Raw genomic sequence first — 12,563 nt, 5'->3', positions numbered from 1 at the left:
CACCCACTCCCTACACATGTTGCATCTAAGAAGGAATGGTAATTTCTAACAATCGTTTCCTAACAACAGGGAAAGCTTTCTACCCCAGTGATTGGGACTAATCTGTTCCCAGATAACTCCTATACAGTATCACTGGGGTAAACTCCATCAGCTCAAAACACACTGTAACTTTTGCAAAGTTGCTAACATCCTGTCTCAGCAGCCTCCATCTCCGATGTAGACCTGGCCAGCAAGCGAGAACTAACAGTTACTGCTTGCCCAAGGCTGTCTGAAAGCTAAACAAAGCATTTTGGACCAAATTATGGGAACAATAAATGCTAAATGTCAGATTTGCTTTTACTATTATTTTACTTATTATGAATAAAAGTATCCCAAAATGAGTCAGCTTAATTTTGAGATGCCAAAGAACATTCACAATCTGGTGCCATTAGTCAGCTCAGCTCTCCCAGCAGTATGCCAGACCCCTGGAAATCCCAGGCAATCAAGTAAAATGAACACTAAAAAAAAAACCAAACCCAAAACAATCCAAAAAACCCACCTCACCATAAAATTGCTACTACAAGTCAGCCTCTAGCTAGTGACCGTACATAAAGGGATCTGAAATAGGCAGGCTTCCAACAAGGAAGGAATCCAAATTTCTACTGCGCAGGAAGCAGCGTGCTTCAAATCCAGCTATGGCACAAGTATCAAGTTTCTTCACAAGGTAAGATGAAACAAACGTGGCCTTAAAGACGGATGGCACTGTATTGTCACGATTCAATCTGAATCGGTCTGCACAAGTTAGAGACAGTGAAGCTTAAAATTAATATTTCATTTCATCTAAGCTGCTCCTGAATAAGCCATTTAAATTTAAGAAGTGCTGATGGAAGATCTGAGTTGCCTTTTCATAGAAAACTAAGGTTTTCATTCCTTTCCCAAGGGGAAAAAGAAAAAAAAATTAATTGCAGGTTTTATTTCCCTGTAATATTTTGTTGACATCCTCCAAAGATTCCAATTTTTATCTTGTGAAAATCACTGTGTGACTGTGAAACATGTAACTGTGAAACATTTCAGTTTAGCTAGCCCAACAGAAAATCATTGCATTGTTCATTTATAAATGAAAATCAGAGTTCTATATGCTACTGAAAAGGCTGTGAATGCTTTGAAACTTTCTGTTAAAGAAAAACCATCTCATAAATTAAAAATGACCACTTTACATCACTTCCAGACAGAGATTGCCCTAATGCTGTAGCTTGGCTGGTTATAGGTTTTACAGATGAGCTATAAACCCTCCAAATAGGCATCAATAATAGAAATAATTGCAGTCTTTATAAAGCAACGTGAACAATTATACTGCAATATAAAAATCTATTTCCACTATAACCAGCGATGAATCAGATGCCCATTAATGAATAAAGGTTGTGAATCATCATCTTTAAAAGATTTAAGACTATGAAACGTATCAGCTTCTTACAATTGGCTCCCTAGCTTGTCCGTGTTAACAGCTGCACGACCAGAGATAGTTAAGAAACAAGCGGAGTTTGGCTCGGTGAGCCAACCTCGGCATTTGCTGAAGTGCACGACAGTTGTTTTGGCACGGCTTTGAAACCCACCAGCTCCCAAGGACACGGCCCTTCGTGTAGCGATGGGGAAAGGACGGTGCTCTCACCCAGACCACATCATACCAGACCTGTTAACAAGGCATCTCCTAGAGCAACAGGGCTCAGTTTAACACAACAACAGGGTTCGTAAGCAGTTTCTTACTTTATCTGAAACAATTTGCTCATCCACCATATCCAATTAAATGCGGTATGAGTCAGACAGTAACACCCTGTATTGGCTGCTGATGACTAATAAAGCAGGTCAACATCTCTGCCTCAAAATGTGAAGTAATGGTGATTGGCAACTTTCATTAGCGACTGTGGCCATGAGCACAGTCTGTGTGTTTTAAGGATGTGTATTATTATAGTTAATCCACTAACACAGAAGGCAAGAGACACCATTACGGCTTTCATATCGAATAATCCACTTTTATTATTGCTTGCTCATGTTTCCTACTTTCTGACTGTACTTTTAGGATTTTTCAGGTCAACTATTACTTTGTTTTCCTTAACTAGTCCTGGTTTACACTACCCCAGTGCAATTAGGATCACTAATTTAGTCTAAAATTGAAATAGATTTTTAAAAGTCAGTTTGTGCCTTCAGCTTCGGCACTACACACACGCCAAGTTAGCTGAACGTGAGCATGGTAGTCTTGAACCGTGTAGGCAGGCTTTTGCTCAGAGTCCTCTGTGCTTCACAAACACCAGAAAGATCTGCTTAGATAGACTGCCCATTCATACTTGCTTGTTTTGGAGAGGCTAGTATTTGCCTTCATGGAGCTTCATTTTCATTTTTTTAGGAGAATACAGTGCTCTCTGAGCCCCAGTTTTCCTTCTTCTGAGTTGTTAATGCAGTAGTTATCTATTTTAATAGCTATAATTTTGCCACAAAGTGCTTAGTCAAAGAACTAGCTGCATCAGAAATTTCCTGGTTTAGGGAAGTGAAAGAATTATTTTTGAAATAAGAGTCAAAAAACACAGGAGGAAAGACAGGCAACACTTTGAAGTTGTACGTATTAACAATAGAACTGACAAGCATAAGAAAAAGATAGACGGGACTAATGCATTCATTCTTGCCATTTGAATTAAGATTAAACAGAATAAGAATGTGATTTCTCTTTTTTTTTTTTTCCCCTTAATGACTGGTCTTGCTTACCGGAAAACAAAAAGACTTCTTACAGCATCTGTCAGTGACACGGAACCACTTGCAGAGACTTTAAACAGCACGAGCTAAGTGTTAGCCTTGCCTTGATGTCTAAGAACTGGCCTCCCTCTAGTCCACCCCTCCCGCTTACAGTCCCCCCCAGGGCAGCAGGACTATGGCACAGACAGCTGCTCCGCAGAAATAACGTGCATCTACAACCTAGCCAGCAGAGAACAGGAGGCACATCCATATACCAGACATGGTCCAGCTGCAGTCAACTGATTGGCCAAGCAAACTGTCCTCTTTCAGTGAAGCAAACCAATCCAGCAAAGTGCCAAATTACTACTCTCTAGCTCTGGAGTTAGCTCAGGCACATCTGCATTGCACTGCGTGCTCTACAGCATCACTGGGGCTGGCCACGTACTAAAATTGCTGATGAGAGAGCAGCCCATGTTCCACTAAATCCCAGAAGCCATGTGGGCTGTGCACACCAACACTGACACTGCTTCATGTTTCTCTAAAAAAGTCTGCACTGTGTCGGAAAAGGCAGGTTGGCAAGTGACAACACAAAACCCAGCTGTAGCTTGAGAGAGTTCATATGTCCTCCCCGTTAGGTTTGCATGAGTTTCCTGCAAAACGTGCAGTTCTTTCTGTAAGTCCCACAATCACCCTGATCACCCAAAAGATGTGAAGAACACAGTTGGGAGAGTTATCCTCGTCTTGTCATTATCACTGCTTTTTGTCTTTATGCAGTACCGTAAACGCAGCAAAGTCTTCTTCATCTTTCAGACACAAGTGCTAGATACTGGTTTATTTCCAAAAAAGATTCGTAGTCATAGAATGCAACATGTGTAGGGAGTGGGTGAAAAGACAATGTTAAAACTTGGAGTTTTCATGGGTGAAATTAAATCCATTATAAGCTTTCAGATACCCTGTCTTCAAGATCTATTTCTGACCAAAGACCATACAGTCAAGCTTAAAAAGATGCTAACCGTAAACTTCAAGAGAATGGAGAAGTCTTTAAGCCAAATGATTCTTTGATGTACCTATGTGATTCTGATCCCACTTTTCAAATGTAAAATCTCTGTTCTTAGGCAACTGAGTATCTGAAGCAGACTTCAACTAGCTGGGAAAATCCACGTGTATCGGGTAGGGACTGATGGTATCCAGCATTACGGTAGGTGTGGGAGCTTTATCTTGGCCACCTTCCATAGATTCTCTCTGAAGCTTCTATCTCTGGCATTCATAGAATCACAGAATTACAGAATGGTTTGGGTTGGAAGGGACCTTAAATATCATCCAGTTCCAACCCCCCTGCCATGGGCAGGGACACCTTCCACTAGACCAGGTTGCTCCCAGCCTCATCCAGCCTGGCCTTGGACACTTCCAGGGATAGGGCATCCACCACTACCTATTGCATTGTAGTCAACACAATGTTTCAATTTAAAAAGTATCTCTTTAAACAGTCCTCTCAAAAGATCAAATTCTTGGCATAAGTAGGTTAATTTTGCAGTTCTGGCCATTTCATTATTCCCTACTCAGGAAGAGGAAGTGGTACTTCCCTAAGGCCTGTCTCGGTCACAGACAGCTGGAACTAGCACAGGGCACCATACACTGTCAGGATCCCCACATTTTGTCTGCTCCAAAGACCCCATACCCATGCGTGTTCTCTCAGTCATATTCCACAGGCCCCTTACATATTTAAAATCATTGTGCTTTACATAAGTTACAAAGAAAACAATGTTGTCAGTTTGCCCTGTGAGCTGTTGGTTCTAGAGGCAACACACCACTCTCCTGGTTTCAATACGCAGTAAAAAGCTCGAGTAAAGTTGTCTTAGGACGATGGTAGGAAACAACCGAGGCTTACGGTGTGTCAAGATTTAGGGCTGTCACCCTGCACAGGATGCTTGTTTCTCAGTACGGAAAGAGGAAGTGAAGACACCAGTTAGGATACTATTTCATGGTAATTTCAAACAGCATCCAACGCTGTTTGAAGCCTGGCAGTAAGGGACGAACCAGGGCAAAGTCTTCATGCATGTCCCGGTACCGGAGTCGCAGCCTCGGGAAGGCACTGTGTGCCAGACACATGCAGCGCAGGATGTGCACACGGTTATTCAGCATTCCCAGAGGACATATTTCTGGGCTGATGCAGGAATTCTTTAGCCTTACAGGAGACTAGATAGTTTAAGGGATTCATACATTTTCCATTAGTAATCCTACTTGAGATATTGAAATTCAGTCACATATCCATAAATTCACCCCTTCAGCACCCAGGGTTGACAGAGGAGACACATCTGCCTCTTACATATGAAGAAGACAGACTGAGGTTAACCAGCTTTTAATTCCATGCCAGCCTCACCTGCAGAAGATCGCTCAGAATACCCGAAGACACCAGAAGTCATTTGTTATCCCACTGTATAAACCTCACATATTTTCCTTAATATTAACTACCCTAGGTTTTTTCTCCTTTCTCTCCTTCCACTATATGCTGTCTTGAATCTCTTTTCCAGATGGTTTCTATCACCCTTAACAGTGATACAGAAATAGCCCGTTCGTAATTTAAAGGTTCAGAACCAATTAGCTAAGTCTTTGCTCTCATTTCATCAGCTCAAAACTTCTGTAGATCAGATCACATTGTTCCAGCTGAGATCGTAATGAGCTAGAATTTCTCATTTTGGTGGCCCCTAAATTCTATAAACAGAGTCCTTTCCAACAATGAATTCATCTGTTCAGAAAACAAGGTCTGACTGTGCTCAAAAATAAGTTATAACGAGCCATGTCAGCAAATACTAGATAAAGGTAGTGCTGAAAGAGGGAAATGAATACTTCAAGCTCATTTATGATTTATGAGTTCAGGGTTGAAATGGAAGTGGAACGTAATAATGAACAATGGAAATACCTCTTGTTTGGAGAGTGAGGATGAATAGAACTTGGGGCTTGAATAGGTTATTAATAGGTTATTGATCTAACCTATTTGTGCTACAAAACAGAGCAAAGTTCAGGATCCAGTCAGCAATAAACAAAAATACACTCTACCAGCCAATACCCAAAATACTCCTGCACGGCCATTGGAATATTGATCTCATATCATCAGTCACAGGTATTGCACAACTCAAACTGCATCTCACTGTCCTTAGAATGTTCACATCCAGGGGTACAGGAGGTGTGTACGTCACACTCTTACTATTTCCAGATTTTTCAAGGAGAGGTCAATTTGCTCTGGACCGAGTCCCAGGATGTTATGGTAGTGAAATCCGATGTGACCTCAAGGGAGAGCACAACAGTGCATTGTCTACTCCAGGCCAGGAAATCAAAAATTCCATTATTTTTCAGAGGTGGACATTTGCTTACTTTTTACTATACCAGTGTCGTCCACTGGCACAGCTCAGGGGATAACGATCCTATTGACCAATGCCTCAAGAGATCTGACTTTAGAGGTGACGCCCACATCATTGGCATGTTTTGTTTTAATTCAACACCATCTTGAAAATCAGAGACGAACTTCGACATGGTCCTAAGGAACGCATCAGAAGCATGACTGTATGTTTCTAAGTTCATGGGAAAGATCCTGAAGCAGCTAAGGTTTCTTCTAGTCAAGTACAGAAAACTTGTTTTCATAAAAATAAATATTTTAATGGATGCACATTCATACCTACCTCTTCACAGAGTACAAATATCACATTTTCCTATTACAAAAATGTATTTAAAGTAGCAAGATCTGTGTACTCATGGGAGTCTAGGATACTAGCTTGTCTACAGGTCCTGCTTTTCATCTGTAGACCAAATGAGACACATACATACAGTTTAGACAGACATATACACAGTATTCAAAGCTGCATCAATCAGTTGGTCTGGTGAATACTACAACCTGTTTCAAAAGTATCTAGTAATTGAGTTACGCTTTTATCTAGGTATGTAGGTTCCCTCCACAATTTACATTTTTTACAAATATATTTGCAAAATACAACTTGAGGGAAACTGTTTCATTATAGCCAAGTTATTTACTAGTTCTTAACAAAGAGGTACCAGCAATTAAGCTGAGATCATGCCATCGGTGGCTTGCATGAGTTAGCAATTCCCACTCAAGTAAGAAAAAAAGAATTATCACTTAGCTGGATTTCATTCAGTGGTATCTCCCCAAATTCCTACATAAGCACGCTCTTATCCTACATGGAAAGAAGGGAGTCAGTACTGCGGGTGCTTCCTTCCTTAACCTCTCAAAGCTTTCTATGATTCTTTCCATTAATACACATCACTGTGCTAGCCGGAGTTAAACCACGACAATCACCAATTAATTTATTCTCGCCTACATGGAAAGAAGGGAGTCAGTACTGCGGGTGCTTCCTTCCTTAACCTCTCAAAGCTTTCTATGATTCTTTCCATTAATACACATCACCAATTAACTTATTCTCGGCTCCAGTTCATCAGACACAAAGCCTTACATGTAAGCTTTTTCTCACGTGTTTGGTATCACTGCCATAATGCCAGCGCACCAGTGTCTGACGAAAAAGGACTTTGGGGAGAGCAGCACCAATCCACACCTCTGAAGTTTTAAGGAAATTTAAGGACAACCAGATTTTATTTTGGTATAACATCAGCATTGTGCAATAGAACATAAAGTGCAGGTTGACCTGTTGCTACACCTACTGGGTTGCATCCTTTCTGTTGCTCTAATTAAACACCAGAACTTTACAACTCCTAACTTCTTCAAAATGTGTAACAAAGTAATGAAAAATTCTTACACTAAGCTGAAAAGGGATCTATTACATCCATAACTGGAAAGTTTTTGAACCCTTTCAGCAACAGAAGTTTCATGGGAGATCGTTTTCATCAGCAGGATGAATAAAAGATGAGTTGGCAGGTAAATAATGTAGAAATATTTATTACTAGCATTCACTGAAAACAACACTAGAATGCCTCTAAAAGCCTGGCTGGAAAAAAAAAAGAAAAAGAAAAAAAAACCCCACACACCACAAACCACAACCAAACAATTAAAAAATTAACTCACACTCCAGAAAAGTAAGTGAACAGAACCAAATCCACCTACTTCAATGTCAGGTGGTTGGAAAACCACACAGAAATTGGAGTCACAGTGAAACCGAAACGCCTCTTTCTTTCTGTACCGTAGTTGTACAGGGGCCGTGGTGCTGCGCTGGTTTGGCAGTTTTCACCGGGGGTTCTACCCGCTCCCCTGCGTAATGCCACCAGAGAAACTTTCAGACTATTGACCAGCGCCATCTGGCCTACTGTAGCCAGAGATTTCAAGGACGCAAGGCTTACTGTAAACAAAGTCATAATAAATACAAACAACTCGCCTCTCCAGAGTGTCGGGCACATTTTTTGGAAAAGGATCAAGATCCTTAGGGAATTTACTCTCTACTATTACCACAGTTTAAAAAATACAGCAAATACCTCTCTACGAATAAACACAGCTCTGCGAATGAGAGAAAAGCCCTATGTACATGCCTGAGGAATTCACAGCGGGTATCAGAGCAAAGGAAAACACTGGCAAAGGGTAGGTTCCGTAATGCATGGCAACATCAGAATTAGGGGTGGATGCAGAGCTTTTATTTGCTTTGCACAGGCTTGCAAACAGTGAGATAGATAACTATTGTGTTTTATTTAAAATAATGTGATATGAGGCCCAATACTGGAGGATTTTGGTCATGACCTAATCTCTCTGAAAATCTAGCCAAATGACTGGATTTCGGTTTTAATAGAGAGTGCACAGCAAAGGTCTGATTAGCAATACGTCAGGTGGGTTTGAGATCAGAACCTGATGCAAGTCCATGTGTGGAGCAAGTCCATGGAGGATCAGCTCTAAGGCAAGCACGGCAGCTTTGCTCTGCCCCACTACTGCCCATCATTCTCACCCTTCAGCTGAGTTGCCAGTCTTGTCTCATTTTGCTTTTGTGGTAAGTGGTTAGAGACAGAGACTCAACCCTATCTCGGGCTGAAGTTTGGGATTCAACAGAAGGTAAAGTTGGTCTATGAGGAGGATCCCTTTTACCTGATAACAGAGGGCAAAGCAATTGCTCTGCATCACCCAGCACTTCAGGTCATTTGCTGTGCTACGCTGCCTTGCTGTGACGCAGCGAACACTTGACAGAGCTTCCCTGTAGGACTGCAGCTCGCTCACGCGTGCACCCGGCTGAAAGCGGGTCCTGACACACTCAGTGTTGCCAGTTTTTCCTTGAAGGACTTGCCCGGAACACACCACAGAGCAATGAGAAGAAAGAGAAAGGTGGGGGAGAGAAAGAGCAACAGAAGGTTACATAAGAGATACAAGTTTTGCTAAACTGCATCCAGTGCAGGCAGCTATGCCCATAAGAAAGAACTGCAGATAGAGAAGTGGGGGGGGGGTGGGTGTGTCAAAAATGCCCCACCACTAAACAAACCAGACACTGATTTATTTCTCAAACCCCCATCTTCCTCAAGAATCCCAGCTGACAACGAGGTTGAACCAAGATAGCTCTGAGAACATCCAGACTGAGCAGTAGATCTCCCCAGCTTCTCCAGGAGCATTTCAGTGTCGTTTCCAGACTACAAGTTTGTCCAAACAAAACTTAACGCCACGCCATGGTGTGGCCGTGGCCTCCCGCAGCTTCTGCGCTGTATGACAGCAGGAGCCCGACAGCCAGGTCGGGTCGAGCAGGTTTCCTCAGCTTAGCAGCATCTTTTCTCCTCATGCAACAGAAGACTTGCCAGGAAGCCCAGGCAGGTGCCCTTGGCCTCACTTCCACGCTCCTGTCCCTCACAGTGGAGGGCAAGGAGGGTTTTCCACAAAGCTCTACCACCTGCGATACTTGGGCTGTTAAAACTCAGGTTTGGCAAAGAATCCGTTAATCAAACTCTTGCTCACTTTACCCAGTTCGAAAGTTGGAAGCACTAATAAACCACACAGAATTTTTAAGATGCGTGTAGGTGTGTGTAGGGGGGAGGGGGGCAGTTTCTCCACTTCCCTTCAACAGCACCTGAAATGCATGTTATGAACAGGTGGGCAATAGCAGAGCAGCTGAAGTCCTGCTGCAGCTCTCCTGCTGCGAAACTCCCGTGACACCCCCTGGCCAACCTCGGCTCTGCAGGCATGAAATCCCATTTAGCCGATATCGAAATGCTTTTCGTTAGGAAAAACACCACGGACCCGTGGAGCACGAAGCAGGGATGGGAGAGCCACCTCGGGCAACAACGCCCCTTCAGAGAGCGCAAAGCACATGGAACAAAGAGGAACGGAGCGTGTCAGGGTCGCCAGCACCAGAGCTGCTTCCACTGCGAGCATCTTCGGGCTGCCGGGAGAGCCAAGTCAGAGGCTGGACCGACCAACCCACTCTGGACCAAGGTTCTGTAGGACCGGCTCCAACGTTTCGGCAGGGATGCACGAGAAGTACGCTTTGGGACCCACCTCCCTGCTGCCTAGGACTCCAGCGCGTGACGTTCCAACTGCTGATGGCAGGGGGGTTGGAACAAGATGATCTTTAAGGTCCTTTCCAACCCAAACCATTCTGTGATTCTATGAGCACATCGGCACATGTGAGCCTATCGGAGTATTTTATGTAGATTGTCAAACTAACTAAAGGACAATTCGGATATTTTGGCCAGCGAACTTGTGCCCCCTCTGCTGACTCACTAATTTAGTGGGACATCAACAATATCAAGGTGTCCTTACTTGTATGTATTAATTATTAATTATTTCCACTGTCAGACAACCACAGAGCTACTCACAACGCCCACTCAAACTATTTACTTTCACTCCAGCTTGAACATTTATACTCTCTGACCTGGAATCTGGCATCTTTTCATATGAGCACTCAGTAGAAAGAAGGCCAGACTCCAGTACAGCAACCAAAACATGAAGCCTTTCACCCATTTAATAAAGGTTAGTTTTAAGTGTGAAATTAATCATTGACTTACAAAAACAGTGATCCTGCTCACTATTAAAAAAAACAAACCATCAAACAAAACCCCAACCAACACCACTCCAAATTACCTTCTGGAGGTCTGAATAATTAAATATATATAAGCACTATAATTTAGGAAGATGAGTAAGAGTTCTGAGAAAAAGCAAAGTGAGGAAGTCACATTACCACCCAAGTTTTGGAAAAGAAAACCGTACTTTTTCTAGTATTTACATCAGTGCTTAACCTCATACGTTTTACTCAATAGTCACAATGGCCATCACACCACGTTTTGAGACACAGAATCTGCGTGACTCCGTTTTTGACTACTGCTTCGCTGGACAGCTATGGAAACAGAGAAAACACACCAAGCAGAACCATCTAACCTAAACCAAAACAACTGCCTGCCTGTTTGTTCCACCACATTTTCAATATTGCGGGACTTGCATCTAAACACGCTATCAAACGCTCACATCCTTGTGCCGGCAGGACCGTTTGCTCATTTGAACAGCTGATTGGCCAGGGCACAAAATACCAATTTTATTAAAGCCAATTTTATTTATTTAACCAATTTTATTTATTTATAACCAATTTTATTTATTTGCTGTTGGAGGTGAAAATGTCTGTGATCCATTTCACCATTACTTTCCTTACCACAAGCATGGATAGGTTGCTTTCACTGGCCTGCAACAAAATCCAGGGAACAGGCAGTTAAATTCATGGTTTGCATTTTTAAAAGAACAAACCTCTAACTAGTTTACTGTCATCCTTTTCCACTGTAGGATAATTACAGCGGTGCATGTTAAACGGAGCAAAACTAACATGAAATTAGAAATAGTGCCTTTTGTGCTTTCAAACACGTTCCCCAGCACAATCATTACCCGTGTGCAGTTACAACAGCCTACATACCATAACGCACCCGGGAGAAACACTTAGATGACACAGTGGCACAATGACTTTCACAAGACGACCTGGATTTCACACTGGGTGGTGAAAAGAACAAAACAGCTTCTTTTTACTTTATGCCTATATGCCAGCTGGTTTGTTACATTACTTTTGCAGTTGCAGGTTTGCTCCCTATCAAAAGGTTTCTAGATTATCCTCATTAAAATGTATCACTTCATATCAGCTCTAGTTTAGCCCCTTTGTTCCTCCAGCTACTGTTCAGTAATTTAAGAGGTAGTCTAGAAATGCATTCTTTTCCTGCTTTACGTCTAGATTTCAAGCAATGAAGTGTGCAACTAATCACATAAAAGGATTTGTAAGAGCAAATGGAGACAGCCCACTTAAAGCCAAGAGGGTTTAGGAATGCTGCTGACGAGCCCTCACCCCTGTAGGTAGGCCAGACCCCTCCTGAGGTCAACACAGGGCCTGACCTTCATCATCTGCCTTTTTCTGGTGGTTGACATCTCAGTCCCCACAGGACCAGCCTGCAGGAGGAGGGCATGCTTTAAAGTAAGTTGGACCCAAGCAACATCAACAACCTCTGAAACATCTTGCCTATACCCAAAGTCTTCTGCAGTCCCTGTCACCAAGATCCAAGTGACAGATTTCTTGAGCCAATTCTGTTTCGCTGACACCAAGGGGAACAGACCTACTCATTTTATCTGAGGGCTTCCTGCCTCCAGGTTGAATTGTCAGATGAGACGAAAAACCACTTAAATCCGTTTTCCAGATCGGAGGGGTTTTAAGAATACCTTCAGTGATTGCAGTTGCAGCACCAAATTACAGGTCAAAGCTGAATAGTCAAAAGCATGAATGTTTTTTAAAGTTGCAGTTTCCTTCTAATCAATCTTCAAAACAGATTATCGAAATGCCTGAAAAAGCACTGAGAATTTTTATCTGGAGAAAAAGTATACAAAACTCCCCAAATCCACAACTGCTACCTGCTTATGTCCCAAGACTTCATATACTTAAGATCTTGAGAAAAATGTAAGTACTTTT

This window comes from Eurypyga helias, unplaced genomic scaffold (genome assembly GCF_000690775.1).
Source record: "Eurypyga helias isolate BGI_N326 unplaced genomic scaffold, ASM69077v1 scaffold46748, whole genome shotgun sequence".
Lineage (NCBI taxonomy): Eukaryota > Metazoa > Chordata > Aves > Eurypygiformes > Eurypygidae > Eurypyga > Eurypyga helias.
This window is presented reverse-complemented; position numbering follows the sequence as displayed.